The sequence below is a fragment of the Mus pahari genome, chromosome 1 (assembly GCF_900095145.1).
Source record: "Mus pahari chromosome 1, PAHARI_EIJ_v1.1, whole genome shotgun sequence".
Classification (NCBI taxonomy): Eukaryota; Metazoa; Chordata; class Mammalia; order Rodentia; family Muridae; genus Mus; species Mus pahari.
The window spans coordinates 76,966,325-76,988,234 of NC_034590.1; the positions used below are offsets into that span (position 1 = coordinate 76,966,325).

Sequence of the window (21,910 nt, forward strand, 5' to 3'; positions counted from 1 at the left end):
GGCCACAGTATTAGGAATGGTGACAACCACTGCTCTAGACCCCCACCTTTATTCTCTCATCGGCCCTCTCTAGATTATCCACAATGACCCATTTCTCCCACACTTTGCTGTACTTGAAACTGCACTCTTCAGATCAGATCTCACGTGCACTGTCACCCCCACACCTCCCACATACCGCCTTACCTCTTAGATGGCATATTTTTGTTCAGACTTTATCTCACATTTCAGCCTCAGCTCTCAACACAGAAGGTTTTTCCTGCTAATTTGTCTCCTCCCAGGTCCAGTTCAAGGCCCACACTTACATTCATGCTCAGCAGGTCCAGCTGTGAACAAGCTTTGAACATTTATTCTAAAACTCTAAAGACCCAGTGCTGATGCAAGAGACAACCTTCACCACTCAGTGCTTTATGTTTGTTTGTTTGTTTGTTTGAGGGGAGTTGTTTTGGGTTTTTTATGCCTCTCTGTTACAGTCAGACATCCCCCAAGACATTCAGAAAAGGATTCTGTCTGAAGAAATAAAACACCAGTTCAATAGAGAAAACAAAATATCGGCAAAGAATGGAAGAAAGTATATGGATTGGATTTATACTAACCAGTAAAGACATGAGGTCTTGTGTACAACATAGAAGAAAAGGAAAAGGAACTCAATCCACTAGTTTCCTGAAGGAGTGAGACCTATATCTAGTTTAAAATATAAATGTTAACGTTCTGAGAAACCAGGAAAGGAGGCTGAGGAGTCTGTATGGGAGTCCAGAAAGACTGGTAGAAGAGAATACCTGGTCTAATTGCAAGTTCCCTGTACAGCCAAGGAGACAGCCTCAGGACCACTGCTCAGGAGCACTAGGCCACACCTGCTGAGGCTCCTAGGGAGTAGAGTTCACACCTTGCCACAGGAACTGCCATCACACAACATCAAGTCAAAAGACAAGCTTGACACTGAGAAGAGAAACTATGAGCTCCAGAGAATGGAGAAGAGGAACACGAGAATGGGGGTTAGTATATAGAGAAGACGAGAGACAAATCCACGCTGGACCATGTGACCCACAGTACTTGCTCAGGCTCACCTGCATGTGGCCTGACATCATTTTGCCAGTTGAAGAGGCATCCTAAGCAATGAGGTTTATGAAGTGTATGTGCCTGTCCACAGAAGAAGGGCAGCATGTTTCCAGCAGCCACTCTGTGGGCCTCCCTATGACTGTTGACACCATCTGATATACCACGGTACATTGTGACAAATGTGTTTTATTGTGACTTGGAAATATCATGAACATGGCCAGTGAGGCATTAGCAGAACCAGAAATCATCAGATTTTCCAGAGGGACTCGAGAAGGCTTTATGAGCCATGAGGAAAGATAAATCGTAAGCATGACAGACCTAGAATGAGAAGAAATGTATGTAAACTAGTGGATAAAGAACCTCAGAAGGTAAAAGGGGGGCAGAGAAGCAGTGAACTAAGACCTTAGTTTTATTAATCCAGAAGCCAGTTTAAAACACTGTAGAGGTTTTGCTGCTAAGGTCCTGGGAGTTATCTTGGATGGCGAAGGAAATTCCTGCATCCATTCTTCATCATGACTCTTTCTGTAGAGCTTCTATACAAATCATGAGTATTTAAATCATCTCAAGCAAGCCCATCCAAATGTGTATTAAATATTAATGAATGAACCTATAGTACTTGCTGCCTAAGCATTCACCAAAACTAGTGTGGCCTTGGGCATGTCCAGAAGCCAAGAATTTACAAGTGTTTGTTCTGGACACTTGTTTATACATAGGATTTTGCAGTCTAGCTGTGCTGAAAACGAACCCTTCAATGGCGGTGGTCTCCTGAGTAGAAAAGACACTAGATAAACAAAATCAACACAAGCAGAAACGGGATCCATCCCATTGGAAGAAAGCTAGACTGTCTGCAAAAGCAGCAGATGGGAGATACTCCACCACAGTGTATAGAAAGGTGCATGGCGACAAGCTAAAAAGATCAATACCAATCATGTTTTGTTGTGATGCATGAAGATACTGTGTGGGGGCTGGGCATGTCGCTCAGCTTGTAGAGTGCTTGCCCTCCTGTACAAAGCCCTGGGTTTCTCTCCAGTACTGTATAAAGCATCAGGGCATGGTGACAAATGCCTGTAATCCCAGTACTCCAGGGGTAGAGGGAGGAGGATTAGGAGTTCCAGGATCAACCCTAGCTATAAAAAGAATGGTAATGAAGATAGAGAGGATGGAAAAAGGGAGAGTGACAAAGAGGCAAACTAACTGAACCCAGAAGGTCCCAGAGCAAAATGCCTTCCTGCTGTTGAATAAGGTGTGATGGTGTCTGATAAAACTGGTCAAACTCACTGCCTCTCGTGAACACAGAGAAAGCCCACATGAGTGAGCATGAATGTGTCTTCAGAGGCAGGGTTGGGTTGGGTTGGGTTTGCTTAGTTTATATTGAGAAAATGATGAATTCATGAGACAGGTGGCTTCCTCTTTCTCTCCACATGCTGCCCTTTGACACTCTGGAGGACTGAGCAGTAATCAGAGATGATGGGTTGTGGTTATTAGTATTTCTTTTGAGAACTGTCCTTTTTGGGGTCACATGTTGCTTGGTAGGTGTTATTTTTGCTTGGTATTGAATTCTGCAGTTCTCCGTAAATTTTGGATATTAGTTCTCTGTCTGCAATATAACTAGTAAAAGTTTCTTCTATTCTGTGAGCTGTTCATACTGCTGATATTGTATTATGCAGAAACTTCAATTTCATGAAGACCCCCCCTGTTGAGTCTTGGGGTTGGAATTCTGATCACAAAGCTTCCCCCAATATCTTGACTTTCAGACAATTAGAGGAGTCATAAAGTAGCAGGTCATCCAGGAATGCACTGCCCATTCATATGCATGTGCTTCTAAGTGGTCTGCTGACCTGCCTGCTTAGACACTAGTGATTCCTAAAAGGCTGTAGGTACACATACATGTACACTCACAATCAATAACATAACATAAACATGAAACAGTCATGGGCAGAAGCTTTCCTTCTGGTGGAAGCAGAAGAGATTCCACCAGACATGTGGTTGTATTTCTCATAGACTGGTTAGCTAACTTCATCAATATTAAAACCTGAAGGTGGGTATTAAAATCAGAAGGTAGACAGCCAACAGAATCAAATAACCTATGATACTATTTAATATGAATGACAATAAGTTGGATGTGGAGGAAAAAGAATATTAAAACAAGAAGTATCCAGTAAATCACAAGAGATAAGACAAAAAGCTCAGCTATTTGAAATGTATATGAATGCATCCTTCACGGGTGTTAGCAGAATGTCCCTGGGTAGTGTTACAGCCTTGTAGGCATCACTGGCAGGTCAGCAGACCACTTAGAATCCTTCCGGGAAAGCTTGAAGGTTGAAAATTTGAAAAGTGTGGAGCTGAGCAGAAATTATCCATAAGAGAATACGCAGTAGAAGACTGAAGCTCACAAAGCTAGCCACCACCCTAGTGCAGAGACCCATCTAGTCACGAGGACACACTTCTGGCAGCTTTACTTAGTTAAGGAGACAAAATCTGACAAGTCCTCAACTTAGCTCTGCTATGAGATATAGTCACTGGATTACTTTTGATGTAAACAACAACAATACTACAACTCAACAGATTTAGCAAAGAAAATATGTGTTATCTGACCAGAGGGTCTAGAGAGAGGATAAGAGGTAGGGATTAGAGATTCAGCAGCTAAGGATGATGCCAAGATGGTGGACATCTTTCCTTTATTTCATCTTGAGACAAGTGACATCAGACTTTAGACATTAAGTCCAGAGGAAATGGTAAAACTATATTTCTTGTAACTCTCACTTAGGAAACAAGAGATTTCCTCAGACCCCTGTCAGTCTTTCCACTTACATTTCATGGCCATGCATTTGCTGGTTATTGAAACAATGTGCACAAAAGATGCCTCACTTTAAGGATGAATTGTCTCTGAGACACCATTAAAAGCATCTCCTTCCCTAGCAGGACCTGTCCAACCTTCCTGCTGCATCTCCCTGCCCACTCAAAGTTTACCCACAACTCAAGACTCCATCTTAGGATTCAGAAAGGCTCAAGCCAGCATGGTGCTGCACAGCAGCAAGTCAAGAACAGATCCATGCCCTTCCCATACCAGTAGGCCCCATGGAACCTTTCCAGACAAGAGATGGCCTGTCTAGAGACCCTTAATGGCCATTGCCCCACTGCAGCCTGTCACATCTCGCATATGGCTATCAATACTCTTTTCTCTGGTGAAAATGGAGGGTAAGGAGCTTTTTTTTTTTTTTTTTTAAATCCCTATATTTGCCCATGGTCTACTTAGGAAGAGAACCAACACAGTGATGCTAAACCTACCTCATGCGGAACCCTGACTTTCAATTCTTTGCATAAAGCTGGACCCTGGCTTCTCCAGCTTTCACTCAGTTTCTCTCCTTTATAATGCTAAGATTCAACAGATATTTGTCAGGAATTTTCTCCAGTCCCACTACCCTCAGTGTTCGCAAATAGTCAGTGTGGGTTGTGGGACCTTTGTACCACTGCCAAGCATCTCTTCCCCCATTGCTGGAAGGAGAGGGCAGAGGGCTGGAGATCTGCTATCATTACTCTGCTACTCTTTGCTGCCCTCCCCTGGCCATTGATACCAATACACCTACCTTGTCAGAGGCTTATGGATGCATTCTGCCGATAAATCTTTGGGGGGGTCAAACAATTCCAAACAAGGTTCATACATTGAGAAACAAATATGTACCCCAATAAGAATGAGGGGTTCCTACTGCCTCCCAAGAGAAAATGGCTGGACACGAGGAGACAGAATGGGTAGCATGATCCTGCTGGGGCACTCCTAGAAGCTGAGCTTGTTCATTGTTTTGTAGAATCTCACCATTCCACTTTCTAACATCCTCACTCAAAGGAGAACACTTTCAACTGACCTCCCTTCCCCTCTGAGGGTAGAGTTGGAAGTCCTTGTCCTTTGCCTAGACAGTGATTAGTCCATTGTAGCTGCCTTCGTCCTTCATAACATTGTAAGACTTACTCTTTTGAATAAAACAAGTATTTCTGAACAGGTGCCTAACAATTTGCCAAACTAAGGCAAATGCCGATTTCATCCCCATAGCTAAGTAGACATAGTTTGTTTAATAACAGTTCTGATGTCACCTGGTGCTGTGTTCTGTGTGATCTGTACCTAGTAAGAGTTCCGTGTGCCCGGGATAGTACTCGTGACCCATATTTTGGGGTGTACTATGAATGAATCACAGAGAAGCACAACCTGTAAACATGGAAATCACCCCAGGAATGCTGAACAGCTGAGAGGCTGGAGGGATGACAGGGATAATGTCTCTGGCCAGCTCCTCTATTAAGTCAGTGGCTCAAAAGTACTCCCTTCAACTGTAGCATGTCCACTTAACCCTGAACTGTTCACCTCTGGATGCAGCTCCTGATGTCACAGACTTGATTGTTGCTGAGTTCAAGGTCAAGTCCAGGAGCACCCAAAAGCCACAGAAGTGTGGTAACAGGGGCTGTGTCTGCTCTGTATATCACGGCATTTCTTACCTTTCCTGTAGCACCCATAACATTGTTTTATACATAAAAACAATTCTTAAAATGCTAACGAGGAAGAGAGCAGTTGTGGTGCCATATACCACCCTAGAAGATGGTCACGGTGTCCCATTATGCATTCACAGTGGAAAGTCAATGTCAAGGACTGATTTTTTTTAAATGAAGATTTTAGGCATAAAATAGTGAGAATATACAAAAGTAATGAACAAATATCAACTTCCAGAGGAATTCCTCATTTCCATTCATCTCCAGTTTTTTATGGTTGGTGTTAAATGAACATAAAATGGTTTGCATAACTATCATACAAGAACTGAGCTTTTGAAAAGTCCTTGGTCACAATTAGACTAACCAGGTTCACGGAGGCAGTCAGTCATTCCTGTCTATTCTGGCAAGAGTTGACAAGAGAATATAAGTTGGCCTGTGGGTCCCTAGTGAGGTGCAGACCTGGAACTGTCATGATGCCACAGATCTTCCTGGTTGTAAGAGCTCCAGCACCACCAGAGTTGACTTAGGAGTGCCCCAGGAGCTCACTGAGTCTACTCTCTAGCCTCTAGGGCACAGAGTCGGTGCCTGCTAACTGATCTGAAAACTCGTCCTGGCAACAGAACGAACAGGAGGAAAGATTCCCTGTAGCCAGGAAGAGCACGCAGTGCAGCGCACAGAGACAGCAATGGGCAAGGCTTCAGAGATACTCAGTGAGAATCCTTGCCCTCCCCAAGGCTCTGCTCCCTCTTGGACTGGCCCTACAGGAATGCCTGTGCTGGTGGTGACCGACTTAAAGATCCTTAAAGATCCAGCAGAGGCTGCAACATATTTTGCTTAAAACTACAGCTGGTTTATAATTTTGGCCTCAGACAGTAATTACAGCTGCCAGGGCTCCTCTGAGAGATAATTACGGGAAGAATTCAGCACACTCATTTTATCTACACACTTAACCATCAATTAAATCATTACCATCTAATCCTATCCCAGAGTCTAGGAATGTTCTGTGAATATATAATTTTGAAGACATTGAAGTTTGTTTTCAGATGATTTTAAGTGAAAAATTGCTCAATTTCCATAGCCCACACAGGCCCCCGGGCATGTTATCTCTATGAAGGCAGAGCCAGTGTCTCTTAGCCTGTGGTCACTGCCTCTCTGGAGGCCTGTGCTACATAGGGGACTGAGCTAAGATGGGTTTGCCCTGGGCTACTACTCTCCATTCACCCAAACTCAGGAGTGGGTCTTTTCTCATTGGAAGTTCGGGGCTCTGGTGAATTCATACTTTGACTTTTCTGAGCTGTGTGTCTCTGAACAGGTTGTTCAAATTTATTTAAGCCAGATTAGTCAACTTTTCAAGCACACAAATATAGATCCTACCAATAGGGAGGGCTGTTGCCAGTCTTACATGAGACCTTGAATGTAATATGTTTAGCACAGGGCCTGGCATTTACTGGATGCTATGTAGGTTTTAATAGTCAGTGTTATTTGGTATGTTAGGATGTACAGGGAAGGGAGGGAAGCAGGTGGAGAATAGGAGGGTCTAAAAATATTATTCCAGGCTCTGAGAGCACTTGGGATGATGGGCTGGCATTGACCCTGAGATAATGGTTGGGCCTCAATATCTAGCCTTTGGACTTCACAGCCTCTAACTTCTTGGTCCTTACCTTCCTCAAGGTAACCAACCTGAAAGTCCTGACCTCTGTCTTACCCTATACCCATGTCCTGGGTAATTTTATGTCAACTTGACAGAGTCTAGAATAATCTAAGAGGAGGGAGCCGCAATTGAAAATTTATCTCTATTAGATTAGGCTATAGGCAAGCCTGTAGGGCATTTTCTTAATTGGTGATTGAGGTGGGTGGTCTCACCCCTGGGCTGATAGTTCTGGATTCTATAAGACAGCAGAGTGAGCACACCATGAGAATCAGTAAGTAACACTTCTCCCATGGCTACTGCATCAGCTCCTGCCTCCAGGTCCTTGCCCTAACTGCTTTAGATGATAAACTGTTCTATGAAAATGTAAATGAAATAAACCCTGCCCTCCCCAAATTGTTCTTCTATGCTGTGTAATCACAGAAATTCTAAGCCTAAGGAGCCCCTTATCCCCTGACCCAGCCGCCCATCAAATCATGCCCTGATGCTTTTCCAGGGGCTTGGGGCTCTGCCAGCTCCACCAGCCTGCTGTCTTACATTGCTCTCTCACCAACTTTCAAGGGTTAACAGTCAAACCTGACCATGCCCCATTGTTTATTCTTACCATTTTTTGTTTTCCCTCCATAAAAATTTCTTTTCAAGTAGGGGGGCTAATGATTCATAAGGGTGAAACTGCTTCCTGCCTTCCTTACCCCAGAGAGATAAGCTTTTAATTCCATATTTCAATTGGCATGTAGTAATTGCATGCCTTCATGAGTTACAGTATATAACATTTTAATATGGTAATAAAGAATGATATCCCAGAGACAGTTCTTCCAGTAAGCTAGATATTTGCACAGAACTAGCCCCTCAGACTGATGCTTCCTATGCATTGGGGCTCTAGGAGAGTCTATATGTCAGCCAGCCCTTCAAGACTGCCACATAAGTCCTCAGCTAGAGTCCATCCAGCCTACAGCACGTGGTGCTCCCTTGCTGAAGTCACTGAAAAGCCCAGCTTTTGTAGTTAGTTTGGAACTGGCCACAGAGCTGGGTTTTTTATTAGAATGAGCAACAACTCTGTGGGAGTCCACACACAGGCACAGCATGAATGCAGACTGGATGCCAAGCTAACCTAAAGACCAGACACCAGACCTTACAGCCAAGCTTAACCCAGAGCTGGGGGCTGTAGAGAGAGAATGAGGGCCTCCAACTCCTTAAATCATCATATCAGAAATGTCAGTAACTATGCTCAGGAATAATCATGATCATCATTGAGAAAAATAAAGAGGATATTGATCTGTGTGCAGAAGACCTACAAGGGTACATAGTACTTAGTACATAATAGTTAGACTTACTATCAGGATTAAAGGAGGCTGACAGAGTCCTGGCCAGAACCCCTGATTCTCCTCCTTTGAGAGCTCCCAGGGGATTTCCTTTTGGACTAGCCTTCCTATATGGTAATTGCCTAGCCCAGTGACATTATGACAAGTCCCTGACCTCTTATTGAAGCTCAGAGCAGTCCTTTAAAAATCAGATCCTCCTCACTCTATCCAGATCAAGGAAAGGCAAAGCATTCCTGACACCCCCATTGGTTTCCTGGTGATTCCTTAGAAGGAAAGCAATTTGGGCAAGAGGTTAAACCAGACAGTATACTTATACCTCTCACCTTGTCCTCATTCACAGCCCCGGAAGGTGTGGGTGGGCGGTTCTTGCTCTTCCCTTCTGTCAATGAGCCTCACCTTGGCCCAGGTGCTCCCAAGAATATTTGGAATGAAATGATGCCAGGCAGTGGACAGTAAGGGTTTAAGCCTTGAGAGAAGTGCCTACTATTATCCACTCTGGGGCTCAGGAGCATCCACTGTGGTGTCCTCTTGTGTTGAGTTTGACAACTCTGAAACTTGCAGGTCTGCAGAGCAGGCGCACGGTCATGCCCTGTGTCAGAGGAGCCACCGAAGCAGTCCAGTGCTCTAGAACAGTGTGCGTTCAGGCCTGACTGGTCTTGACTCTGGTCTGAATCCCTTTCATCAGTTCATGGCCACTACTGGTTCCTCATTGCCATAGTGGGATGATAGGGAGCGTCCCACCAGTTCATGACTCACCCCAATTCTGTTCTCTCTGCCTCTCTTCGGCTTCTTTTTACAGCTTTAGAATGTATACAGAACCCTCCACAACATGGCTATTTCCTGTCTGGAGTACATAACATATCACTGCCACCTTCGTATGATAGTTGCACATGAGCTACATTCAGGAACCTGGAAATGTGGCCCTTTGGAGTCACTTTGCCCTTGCATGTGTGTGTCCTTTACCTGGAGTACCTCCAGCTGCATCCTAAATTAACTTCTTTAAGATTCTATCGGGCATAGGTTGGGCATGGTTTAAATGTCCCTTCCAAAGGTCCTTGGGTCATTGAGTCAAGAAGGGACTTTGGGATTCCCAACATCTTTGGCTTCTCATATGGAAATATGACTTTCCCTTGCAATTGAACCTTGTCTTCCAAGCATGCCAAAGCCATTGCCATTACATTTGAGCCGCTGTGATCATTAAAGCTCATGTGAGAAGGCAACTGAGATTCCTACTCTCCTTACAGAATATAGAAGTATTTGACTATTATTAGAAGAAACAAGACTCTAACTCAGTGGTGTGGCTTGGCCAGCATTTGCTACAAGTTGTCCACTTTCCCATATGTCACCCTAATTAAATTCCACTGGCTTACCAAGCTACACTTGTTTGGAATGTATTTTGACGGCCTGCTCTAGCTGGGGTGAACAGACATTTATTAATGTCTCCTGAGGAAAAGGCATACAACATTTACATACATACCACTGTGAGATTTGATGCATCAAAGAAGCCCTTCACCAGAGCTGACTTGGTCTTAGCACCATGCCCTTTAGTCACTAAATCTATGGACTAAGTAAACCTCTTTATAAAAACCATCCTGACTCAGATATTTCATGATAGTAATGAGAACTGGACTATTACAGCACTCGGCCACAAGCTCTCCTGAGAAGGCAGACCTTCGCAATAGCTGTTGTCACGCCCTCTTGTGCTTACTTGTTTTACTGAATGAGCTGTGAGCTCCTTGGGAACAGGGATACCCCGTCTATGAGGGCTGAGACCCTTGGATAGATCCCAACATGTGGGCGGGTACTCAGTGAGGAGGGAGAGCCTAGAGTGCCTTTGGCCCAGCATGCCTCAGGCTTAGCATAAGGTATTCAGATCACATTTGTAACTCAGATTGCAAAATCAGTGACAAATCCAGTGCAGTTTTAAGAGATTGTGTGTTTAAACACAGGCGGGCAGGCAACAGGCTCAGGGACAGCCCCTGCTCCAGTTGTTGCAGGACCCATATGAAGGCCAAGCTGCTCATCTGCTAGATATGTTCAAGGAGCCTTGGTCCATCCCATGCTCACTCTTCGGTTGGTAATTCAGTCTCTGGGGTCCCCCAAGGGCCGGGGTTAGTTGACTCTTCAGGTACCTCAATCTTTCTCCTAACTCTTCCATTAGACTCCTCAAGCTCCATCTAATGTTTGGATATGAGTCTACATCTCTTCCAGTTGGCTACTGGGTAGAGCCTTAGAGGACAGTTATGTCAGGTTCCTGTCATGCGTGTCCTTTTGGGTCTGGGTTACCTCACTCAGGGTGATATTTTCTAGTTCCATCCATTTGCCTGCGAAATTAATGATATCCCTTTTTTAATGCCTGAGTAGCATTCCATTGTGTAGATATACCACATTTTTTAATCCATTCTTCAATTGAGAGATATCTGGGTTGTCTCCAGTTTCTGGCTATTATGAATAAAGCTGCTGTGAACATAATTGAGCAAGTGTCCTTGCAGGACAGTGAGTCATCTTTTGGGTATGTGCCCAGGAGTAGTATAGCTGAGTCTTGAGGTAGAACTGTTCCCAATCTTCTAAGAGACCACCAAATTGGTTTCCAGAGTGATTATATAAATTTTCATTCACACCAGCAATGCAGGAGTGTTGCCCTTGCTCCACAACCTCACCAGCATGTGCTATCCTTTGAGTTTTTGATCTTAGCCATTCTAATGGGTGTAAGATGGAATCTCAGAGTCATTTTGATTTGCATTTTTCTGATGGCTAAGGACATTAAACATTTCTTTAGGTGTTTCTCAGACATTCAAGATTCCTTTGTTGAGAATTTTCTGTTTAATTCTGTACCCCATTTTTAAATTGGGTGATTTGAATTGTTTGTGTCTTACTTCTTGAGTTCTTTATATATTTTGGATATTAGCCCTCTGTCAGATGTAGTATTAGTGAAGATGAGCAGCTTGGTCTTCATGGAGATCCCCCAACAACTGGAGTAGTGGCTCTCCCTGAGCCTGTTGTCTGCTTGCCTGCCTATGGATCCCACACCCCTAAATGGACTACCTTTTGGCCTCAGTAGGAGGGGATGTACCTAGTCCCACAGTGACTTAGTGTGTGTGGATGGGTATTAGTGGGGGGTGACACCTAGAATAGGATAGAATGGGGGGAAGACTTGTGTGAGAGGGTACTGGGAGGAGAGGAAGGGCTGATACTGGGTTGTAAAGTGAATAAGTAAATTTTAAAAATAAAAATAAATTTCTACACTCTAAAAAGATGATAGAAAAAGCCACACTCCCCCTCCCTGCCCCCCTCCCCGTACTGACAATATCCCACACTTTATCTCATAGCCTGAGATCACCTCCCCCCATAGGAGGAACTTTAAGAACAAACCCTTATGACCCACAACAGCAACCCTGGAGTACAGTCAGGCTTCAGGATCCAAGGACCTTGACATTCTGAGAGTTTGTAAGTGTGAAGCTGAGAACGTGGAAGGTTCAGAGACAACAGGGAAGGAGGGTGGGAGGTGGGCAAAGCCTGACCTCTATAGCCATTCACTGGAGTCTTGTCCTTATTCTGAGAGCAGCCTTTACCTTGCAAGGGCCTTGCTTAGATGAGGGGCTGGCTTGAGACTCTGTTGCCTTTGATTGCCCCTGCTAGATGTGCGCACTGTCCCTGCAAGCAGACACTCATCCCTGCTGTGTCCTGCCACAAGGTAGAAGAACAGGGCAGCAGCACATACCTCCTGCTCTGAGGAAGAAAGCATTCTTCTTCCTGAGGGCCCCCGACCTCAGTAAGGCACCGTGCTTTACTTCCCATCTCAGGCCCCGATTATTCTGCGTCAACTCTCCTGAAAATGGCATCGACACCCATTGTGTCCCTGACATTGTGTCACACAGAGTTCTCTTTTCAGAATTACTGAAGTAGTTTGATAAACTAGCATAATCTGCTTTGTAACAGAACACAGAATTCTCTGAAAATAACTCACCTTTCATAAACCCTCGGACAGAATTCTTCAGTAGGCACAGTGAGTATGAGGGCAGACCTCTACAGCTTCCCCAGACTGCTGGCCAGGATGCCTGGTGAGTTAGCTCAAGGATAAAATATCAACAAGCCCTGCTTTACTGAAGTGGCACAGAAGCAGGGCTTGGTATGGAAAGGAAAACCAAGAGTACAAGGGCCTTGGTCCTCGGGGAATGATAACAGAGAGGAGAGGTAAAAGGTTGAGTGGGGAGGGGGCATTGTATGTTAAGATGGAGCAGCAAAGGCTGTGAGAAAGAACGACATCCCTAAAGCCCCACCCAGAGATGGCAGAGTCTGAGGCCTTCTGAAATGGGCCACAGAGAACTCTGACTCATAGAAAGAACCAGGCTCCAGTAAAGATAAGGAAATATACATAGGACTATAATAAGATGCTAAAGATACAGAGGGGACCAGATGAGATTAATGGTAGAAGGAAGTCTGTAGATGGTGGGAAGAGGGTGCAGGTTCTGTGAGTGGCAGGAAGGAGGCAGTAGCCAGAGGAGAATCGATGGGGTGGGGCCTGGCAGGCATGGTCTTCAGGGGTTTCCAGTCTGCTGGGCCTTCCAGTCTGCCGGGCCTTCCAGGCTGTGCTAGGTTTGAGAAGATAAAGCCTCAGCCTTAGAACATGGCAAGCCTGTTGGAGAGGGGTTCTCCACTCTATAGCATTTGTGAGCATTGGGTCTGATGTACTCTTGTTTTCTCACCACCTTAAACTCTAGCCTGTCTCTCCATTCCTGTCCTGACTTCTTTCCAGTACTGGCTCCTGCCATCCTCACAGGCCAGCATGCCTTGTGTGTTGATTTGAAAGGTTTGGCCCCCATAGATTCATGTCTTTGAATGCTTGTCCATAGGGAGTGGCACTATTACGAGGTATGGCCTTACTGGAGGATCTATGGCCTTGTTAGAGAAAGTATGTCACTGTGTAGGTGGGCTTTGAGGACTTAAATGTTCAAGCCAAGCCCCATGTGGAATCCAGTCTCCTTTGGCTGTCTTCTGATCAATGTTTAGAACTCTCAGCTCCTCCAGCACCATGTCTGCCTACATGCTGCCTTGGTCCCCACCGTGATGACCAACCTCTGTTGTCCTTTGTAAGAGTTGCACCGATCATGGTGTCTCTTCACAGTAATAAAACCCTAGCTAAAACACCTTGTTTTTAAAAACGATACCTTGAATTAGCAATGATATAATGTAAATATTCTTACACCAAACTCCTCCTCTCACCAAGGCGCTGTATCATGCTATGTATATACATCATCCAATTGAACTTTCACCCTGTGTGGTACTTAATCTCCATTGGCAAGTTGTCTAAATTGGGAATCATCTAGGGGACATGTCTCTAGGTGTTGTGTTTTATAAAATAGAGAAGAGGCCAGGATGTGTTTTGATAGAGGCATGGTATGGTGAGGTGGGAGGGGTGTGCCTCATCAGGCCCATGCTGAGGTATCCCTTCCCCATGAAGTACCAATGCAACAAATATAGTATAGAATAGAGTTTATTTAGGACATGGGTAGGGGAGTTGGGAAGGAAGAAGAGGCTGGCCAGGAACACATGGAGAGAGATAAGGAAGGAGGAAGAAGAGAAGGGGGTCAGGGAGAGAAGGAGCAGAGAGCAAGAGAGAGAGGAGAGAGTGAGAGAGGGACTGGCCTCTTTTATACTAAGCCAGGCCTACCCGGCTCTTGCCAGGTTACTGTGGGGTGGAGCCTAGAAGGAATGCTAACACTAGGTGTACCTTGAAAGGAGAGTTTTCCAGGAAGATTTAGCAGGGGAAAGTAAGCCCAAACCTAAATGTGAGCAACACTGTCCCATGGACTCGGGATTTGGCCTAAAGAAAAGAGGGAAAGAAAAAGTGAACACCAAGAGTCATCTCTGCTTTCAGGCTGCAGACACAGTGTCACCCAGTATCTGCTGTTCCTCAAAGACTATCCTCTCAAACTGAAAGCCAAAATAAGCCTGCCCTCCCCTAGGTTGCTTTTGCTAAATCCTGTGTCACAATAACAAGAAAGGTAAAGAGTGCAGCCTATAAACAGGCAAACAGTTTTATCTTCCGTGAAAAAAACTGAGCCTTAAGTAGTGTATTCACCGTCACCAGCAGATGAGTGGCAGAGCAAGCAGGCTGAGTGGAACGTCCACTGTAGTCTTTCTGTGTGACCCTCTGCAGTCTTGTCAGGTCTCCTATCAGTAACGTTGGACCTGGCCTTGTTCCTTTCCTTGGTGGTAGAACACAAACGCAATGAGAAGCCAGTCCTGGTTAACCTTGAGGTGTGTAATGTGCTGCCACTTGCTTCCTCCGCCCCTGGGGCTCTGTCTTGGGCACAGCACAGGAGGAGCTCCTTCCTCCTCACCTGGTGTGAGAAGACAAAGCAGTAAGTATCTTTACTTGTTTGGCAGAGCAGCAGCCAACCCACAAACTGTGAGCCATGCTTATTGTGTAAGCAACTAGGACTGGGGTGTTCATCATCATCACAAAGGCTGACGAATACCGACCAAAACAGGACTTTTGGTTCCAGACAGTGCTTTTAGACACAGGGTTCTTCCACACCACTGCTGCTAGAGTGTAACCATCATAGCCATCCAGAGTGGATGGGCCACACAGGATGCTTTGGAAAAGGTTCTCCTTCTCACGATCTCACTGTGTTAGTTGTGTTTTTTGTTACTGTGACCAAACACCTGAGACAGACAAGAAGGGAAGGAAGGGGCGAGGTGCTTTGAATGGAAAGGGCGCCCACAGGCTCATAGGGAGCAGCATTGTTTGAAAGGACTTTTTTATATGCCCCTGTTGGAGGAAGTGAATCACTGGGGGAAGGCTTTGAGGTTTCCAATGCCCAGTATCTCTCCCTTCCTGCTACCTGCCAGAGGTAGAACTCCTCCAGCACCACATCTGTCTGTATGCCACCATGCTTCCCTCCATGATAATAATGACGTAAACCTGTGAAACTATGAGCCAACCCAAGTTAAATATTTTCCTTTGTAAGAGTTGCTGTGGTCTGGTGTCTCTTCGTAGTCTTAGGAACCTTAACTAAAACAATGGGTTTATTTGGCTAATTCCTAACCTTACAACTAGGGAGGTGTGGCAGGGGAAATTCGAAGTGCTTCCTCAGTAAAGAAACAGAGATGAATGGTATTAGCTGGCTGCTTTCACATTTTTATATAGTCTGGGATCCCAGCCCAGGGATTGGCTCTCCCTGCTCCAGTTGACCTAAACTAGATCATTGGACATACCTGTCTCCCAGGACATTCTAGATCCTGTCAAGCTGACACTTGTTATTAACCATCAAGATCTCAACCTGTAAACTGGGTGTGGTGGCGCACGCCTTTAATCTCAGCAGAGGCAGGCGGATTTCTGAGTTCGAGGCCAGCCTGGTCTACAAAGTGAGTCCCAAGACAGCCAGAGCTACACAGAGAAACCCTGTCTTGAAAAAAAAAAAAAAAAAAAAAAAAAAAATCTCAGCCTGTAGCTGTTGTACTTGACCTTTGCTTTATTTCCTCTATTTTGGTGTCCCTGGAAAGAACATGCAGATACTTAACTCTCATCACACTTTGCAGCCCCGCATCTTGGCCATTTAGAAGACATGGCTGTACCTCACAGAGCTCAACCAGGGTCTTGCATGGTTAGGGATCACACAATTATGCTGTCTCTTAGAATTGTTTTCCCCTCAGTAGTATTACTTGCTTCACTTAACAATGTGAGATGGAAACAAAGCCTAAGAATCCTCAGGAAAATTCTTTCATTTCTACCCTGCTGGCATTGACTCACAGCCCTGAGACCTCACATTCCCAGATGCTTTGTGATGTAAGGGGTTTTGCTAATTTACTTTCAGTTGGTTTTGATCTTGCTATTTCTTCCCCCACCTAATCATCTGCTTCAATATCACCATAATTTCCAAACCCAGTAGGATGCATAGTGAACAATAATGCAGTAAAACCGGGGAACTAAAAACCCTTTGTTTTTAAAATCTTAAAAGCTAATGGAGTTTTTTTCCCCTTAATTTAGTGCTGTGCTGTATTCTGTAGTGCCCCCACTAATGTCTTCTAAAATATATTCTGATCAGTTCTGATGTTGTAGATGCAAAGGCTTGGCTCTTCTAAAGCAACACCTGGTTTTCCTTAGTTCCCTTAGCCTGCATCGCCCTGAGGGGGAAATCACCCTGCGGGGGGGGGGGGGGAGGTTGGATGTCCTGAGTGCAGCACTCCTGTTCTGATAAAAGGATCTCATTTCCCCTCAGAGCTCAGCCTCTGTCACCCTCCCTACAAGTATTTGGAAGAAGACAACCAAACCTAAGGGCTCCTGGGTGTCTTTGTCCCCTTCATGTAGCACATTCCAGGATTGCTTTAGGGTAAGGCCATGACCTAGTGTAGGTCCAAGTGTCCTGTTGGAACACCCATTCTGCACTGAGTTGGAGCTGTGAGGTGCTAGTGTGACGTTTCTAGCAGCTATCTTGACTTCTAAACATTAGAACTCAATACCAGAAAGGGGCCAAACAAAGGAAAGCCAACCTGAGAGGTAGAGAAAGTAATGAGGCCTGGTGACACTGAACCTCTGGATCCTCCTGCTCCCGAGTGTGTATCTTTATGTGAACATGGACCTATGATGAACAGTGGCAACATTTGACACAGCTCCTGATCAAAATTTTCCACCCTCCACAGACACGAGAGAAAATAGCCACATATGTGGCTCTTCATTTTAAACCGTGAATGCACAATGACTGGTCACTAGGGAGAAAAGAGCTGACAGCAGAGCAGGCTTAGAAACAACCTGTTCAGAGACTTTACCATCAAATGAAGAACATATGGACGTAATGACTTTAAGCATTAGCATCTAGGAAACACTATTATTTGGTACCACCTTGCCATCAGTGTATCAGAAAAGATTGTCACTGAGCTCACAGGCACAGGGACTGCAGGAATGCTGTGACCTGTCTACCTCCAGGGCTAAGGGCCTTTCACTCCAAGGCCCTATAATGTTTCTGTGACCTATGATGGTACCCATATGAAGAGCTTCCCTCATACTCTGCCCACGGCCTCTCTCCCACTAGACACTCTGATAGGGCCCATCTCAAAGGTCAGGGTGCTGGCTCTGCAGAGGCCTGCTTCCTCCTTTGTGGAAACTCATCATATAGCAAGGAAGTGCAGGTGACCAAGAAAGAACTCATTATTACATCCTCCATTAGTCTAATCTAATCTGGCCAGTTAATCTATAATGGATAGCTTTATTCCTTACAAAAGAACCCTCAGGACCAATCGCCTTCCAAAAACCTCACCTCTCACATAGCATTAACTATGACTTTTCATAGTTAACCTTCGTATGGGATTTGGAGAAGTCATTCTAACCCTGTCTCACCCAGAATCCTTTCATAGAGAGTTGTCTTATAGCATAGCTGAAATCCCACACAGCCTGGCCAGTGGGCACCACACTGAAAAACTTTGTCTTTAGCTGGTTCAGAGGGATTTGAATGGGACAGTTTTCATATCCCGAGACAAGCAATGCACTAGGCTTCTAGGAACAGAAACCTCAGTTCAATTTGCTCTGAAGACACTATTGCATATGCCAGGAAGATTTTGCTGAAAGGACCCTGATATAGCTGTCTCATGTGAGGCTTTGCCAGTGCCTGGCAAACAAAGAAGTGAATGCTCACAGTCAGCTATTGGATGGAACACAGGGCCCCCAATGGAGGAGCTAGAGAAAGTACCCAAGGAGCTGAAGGGGGCTGCAACCCTGCAGGTGCAACAACAATATGAACTAACCAGTACCCCCAGAGCTCGTGTCTCTAGCTGCATATGTAGCAGAAGATGGCCTAGTCAGCCATCATTGGGAAGAGAGGCCCCTAGGTCTTGCAAACTTTATATGACCCAGCACAGGGGAATGCCAGGGCCAAGAAGTGGGAGTGGGTGGGTAGGGGAGGGGGGTATAGGGAACTTTCGGGATAGCATTTAAAATGTAAATAAAGAAAATATCTAATAAAAAAATAAATTGCTCTGAAGAATGGATTTATTGCTTCATGCAAATTAAAGATGAGAAGTCTGTCTTAATCTAGAAGTTTGCAGTATCTAGGTTATCTGTGGGGCTCTTATATTCTCTTAAATCTGTGTACTTGTATGTAAAATTCCTGCATTATCCAAGCAGCTATCAGGCCCAGCACCAGTTGGAAAACGGGAAATGCTATTGAGAACATGATGTAATGAGGTGTGGATTAGACTGGCACAAAACCTGAACCGAGTGATCCATCTTAAAATGGGTAAAAATAGGACAACTGGACGCTGTGTGCTTTTTCCTTTAGTGCAGCACCACCTGCATTAGTCAGTGTTCTCTGGAGGAACGGAATTGACAGAACGAATATAGATTACAGAGTTTATTAGCTTGGTTTGCACAGCAAGAGCCAGGTAGTCTAGCAGTGGCTGTTTGCATGGTCGAGAGGTTGAGGATGTGTTAACTGTTCTGTCCAGGAGGGTAGAGCTCCAGCAGTCCCAGTCTGGCACTGAAGGAGGCCTGGAGGATTCAGTCCACCTTTGAAGTCCAGCATAACTAGATTTCCCACTTCAGGGAAGAATAGCAGCAGCAGCAGCAGAATGCATGCACCTACCAGCAGGGCCTGAAGGTGAGCAGGCAAAGCAGCCTCTGCATTCTCCTCAGACCTCTTTATCTCTAGGCGGCCAGCAGAAGGCACGATCTACTCTGAGAAGCAGTCCTTCATGGAAATATCCTCACAGCCCTACCCAGAGCTCCGGGTTGATACCCAATCCCTCCCTGCTTACACTACTTAAGATCCTCTAGTAACTGCCCTCCATCCTGAACAACCTCAGGGTTCCCTTGCCGTCAAGCCCCTCCGTGACCCTTGTCTATCTCCCCCTTATACTTTACTTTGGGGCCATGTCTAATTGCTCTTGGTCTATTTAATTCTTTTTATTTACTATACATCCTTGTTCCTGCTTTGATTTTTTCTATGCTCTCTTCTACCTGTTACCCAGCTACATCTAGTTCACCATTTAAGCGTCTGATTGGCTATCATCCTGGGAAAGTATCCTGAAGCTCTTCCAGTATGAGATGAGCTAATTGTTCTCTGCCTGTGCTTCTTAGCTAGCTGGCCCCTCACCCTGACATAGTATTTGGTGACACTTGGTATCATCTGTGTATGTGTCATCCCCCACATTTCCAGCTGCTGCTTGAGGCTAGAGCATGCTATTCATCATTATATAACAGGTACCCCGTAAATTTCCTGGCAGAGTCAGTCCTGAGTACATTCCTGTTGGTTGGAATACCAATTTCTCTCACCTCAGGATACATAAAATGATTGCTGACTTCTTATAGTCTCTGTATGCCAACTTTCAAATCTGGGAGCACAGTGGTTCTCTTGATACATAAAAATTAGTGAGCACTGCTGTGCAAACTCACATGCTCTTTTCCTAGACCCCTGCTTTTTCCGTGGCACTCACTTCTCCAAGCCTTAGACCATACCCATGAGTTAAAGACAGCAGTCAAGGTCCTGTTGGTCATCTCTGGAGACTTTTACAGCCTCAAGCATAATGTCTCAGATGGTCCTCTTAAAAGGCAGACTGGGTGGGGCAGGTAGTTCCTCTGGAACACTCTGGATCCTCATGCTGGCTGCCTTGCTGGCAGCTTATCTGGGTGATTATTTCAAGACTCCCATTTCTGTGGCATCGTTTGCTGTGTTGTGACATTCTGTTCGAGGAAGGATCAGCCAGACTTCCTTTGAAACAATCACTTTGAAGATGAAATTGCTGCCTTCAAGTATTTGTTCAACAAATATCAGCTGAATACTTACAATGGGTGCTGGTGACACATTGAAAAGAAGAGAATTCTCTCTTGAGTGGAACTTATATCCTTCAGGAAGAAACATGGAATAAGCATGGTGAAGTATTTCAGGTAGTTTTATAAAAATAAAATAAGGATGATTAGAAGTGTGGGGAGCCTGCATATAATATAAGGAGATGAACATTGGTGGTCAGTCACTTGTCGTATTCCCAGAACAGTCCTTAGCACATGCTATACAATGTGAATCAGTGAGCTAATTGTTTTTGTCATTAGCTAAAATATTCACTTTGCTTTCTAGAATTCTTGGCTCCTTAATTTAACAGATTAATACCCATACACTTCTAAAATCAATTTCACATTTAACCAAATTCTCTCAAACATTTTTATATAAAGAAACAGTATTTTATAAACCTAACAAGCGAAATTCTATTAAACATCCATGTACTATTTAAGGAATTGATTGGCTGAGGTACCTTGAACCAAAATTGCTGAATTAAAATCTAATTATATCACATGCTTCAAACAGTAGTCATTTTATATATTAAACAAAATGGTTTTCAAACAACTAATTCCTATGATGCTTAAAACATAAAAACTCACAGCTTTGGGTTAAATCAATATAAGCATCTTGAAATCAGCTTTATAAGATGTTTTCCTGAGCATTTAGACTATGTCTATACTTGACAAGTTAAAAACCAGGCTTGGTGGCACACGCCTGTAACCCCAGGACTCCAGAGACTATGGCAGAAGGATTGTCTAAAGTTTGAAGCTAGCCTGAGCTACATAGAGACGCCTATCTAAAAGAACACACCTAAAGACAGAGAAAAATAAGTTATCCTAAATATGGCCATTAAAATGATGAATTTAGTAATGTTCTAGTATAGCAGATTGTTGTTAGGCATGTGCCTTATTAATCAAATAAGTCGTGCATCGTGATACAAATATGGGCCTATAGTCCCAGAACTTGGGAGGTAGAGGCAGAAAGGTCAGGAACTTAAGGCTTGCCTCAACTGTGTGTCAAGTTGAAAGTCAGCCTGGGCGACATAAGACCATGCATGTCTGTTTTTGTTTTTTTTTTTAAATCTAGACAAATATATTTAGAGTAAGACATAAGACAAAACTAGTGTCACAAAAAAACCAAATTGCTTCTGAGTAAATACACTTGTGCAAAAACTTCTTTACTTTGCCATTTACAAATCCTATATATTGTACCTGTCATTGCAAAGTTAATTTTCCAATTAATAGTAATAGAATTATCAGTTCAGGTCTTCAATAGTAATGGAAAATGTCTGTGGCCATCTAGACACTAGCATTTTTTTTCAAGAGGTAAAATAATAGTACAGAAACAGGATGGGGCATGAGTTGCCTCCTGGGGGAGTTTCCCCAATGCTAGGCATTAACAGGCCAGATTCCTCTACGAGAAGATAATCCAGACTTCCCATCCCCTCTCATAGTCCAGCCCAGCTTGTATATCCTTGAACTTCCCTCCCAACCCAAGTTTTCCTTCTTATGTTGTGATTTGGATAGACAGCACCATATGTCCCACATACATGCATAGCACACAGAGCTTTCTGTTGAGTTATTCGTTCTTCTTGGCATCTGTACTGGCTAATTTTGTGTCAACTTGACACAAGCTGG

At 44.4% G+C, this 21,910-nt stretch overlaps 1 protein-coding gene across 1 annotated transcript in view; it reads left to right on the forward strand.

Moving 5' to 3' along the window:
* Syt9 (synaptotagmin 9) overlaps positions 1 to 21,910 on the forward strand; it is a 168,526-nt gene that overhangs the window by 139,398 nt on the left and 7,218 nt on the right. The gene's annotated exons all lie outside the window — the stretch shown is intronic.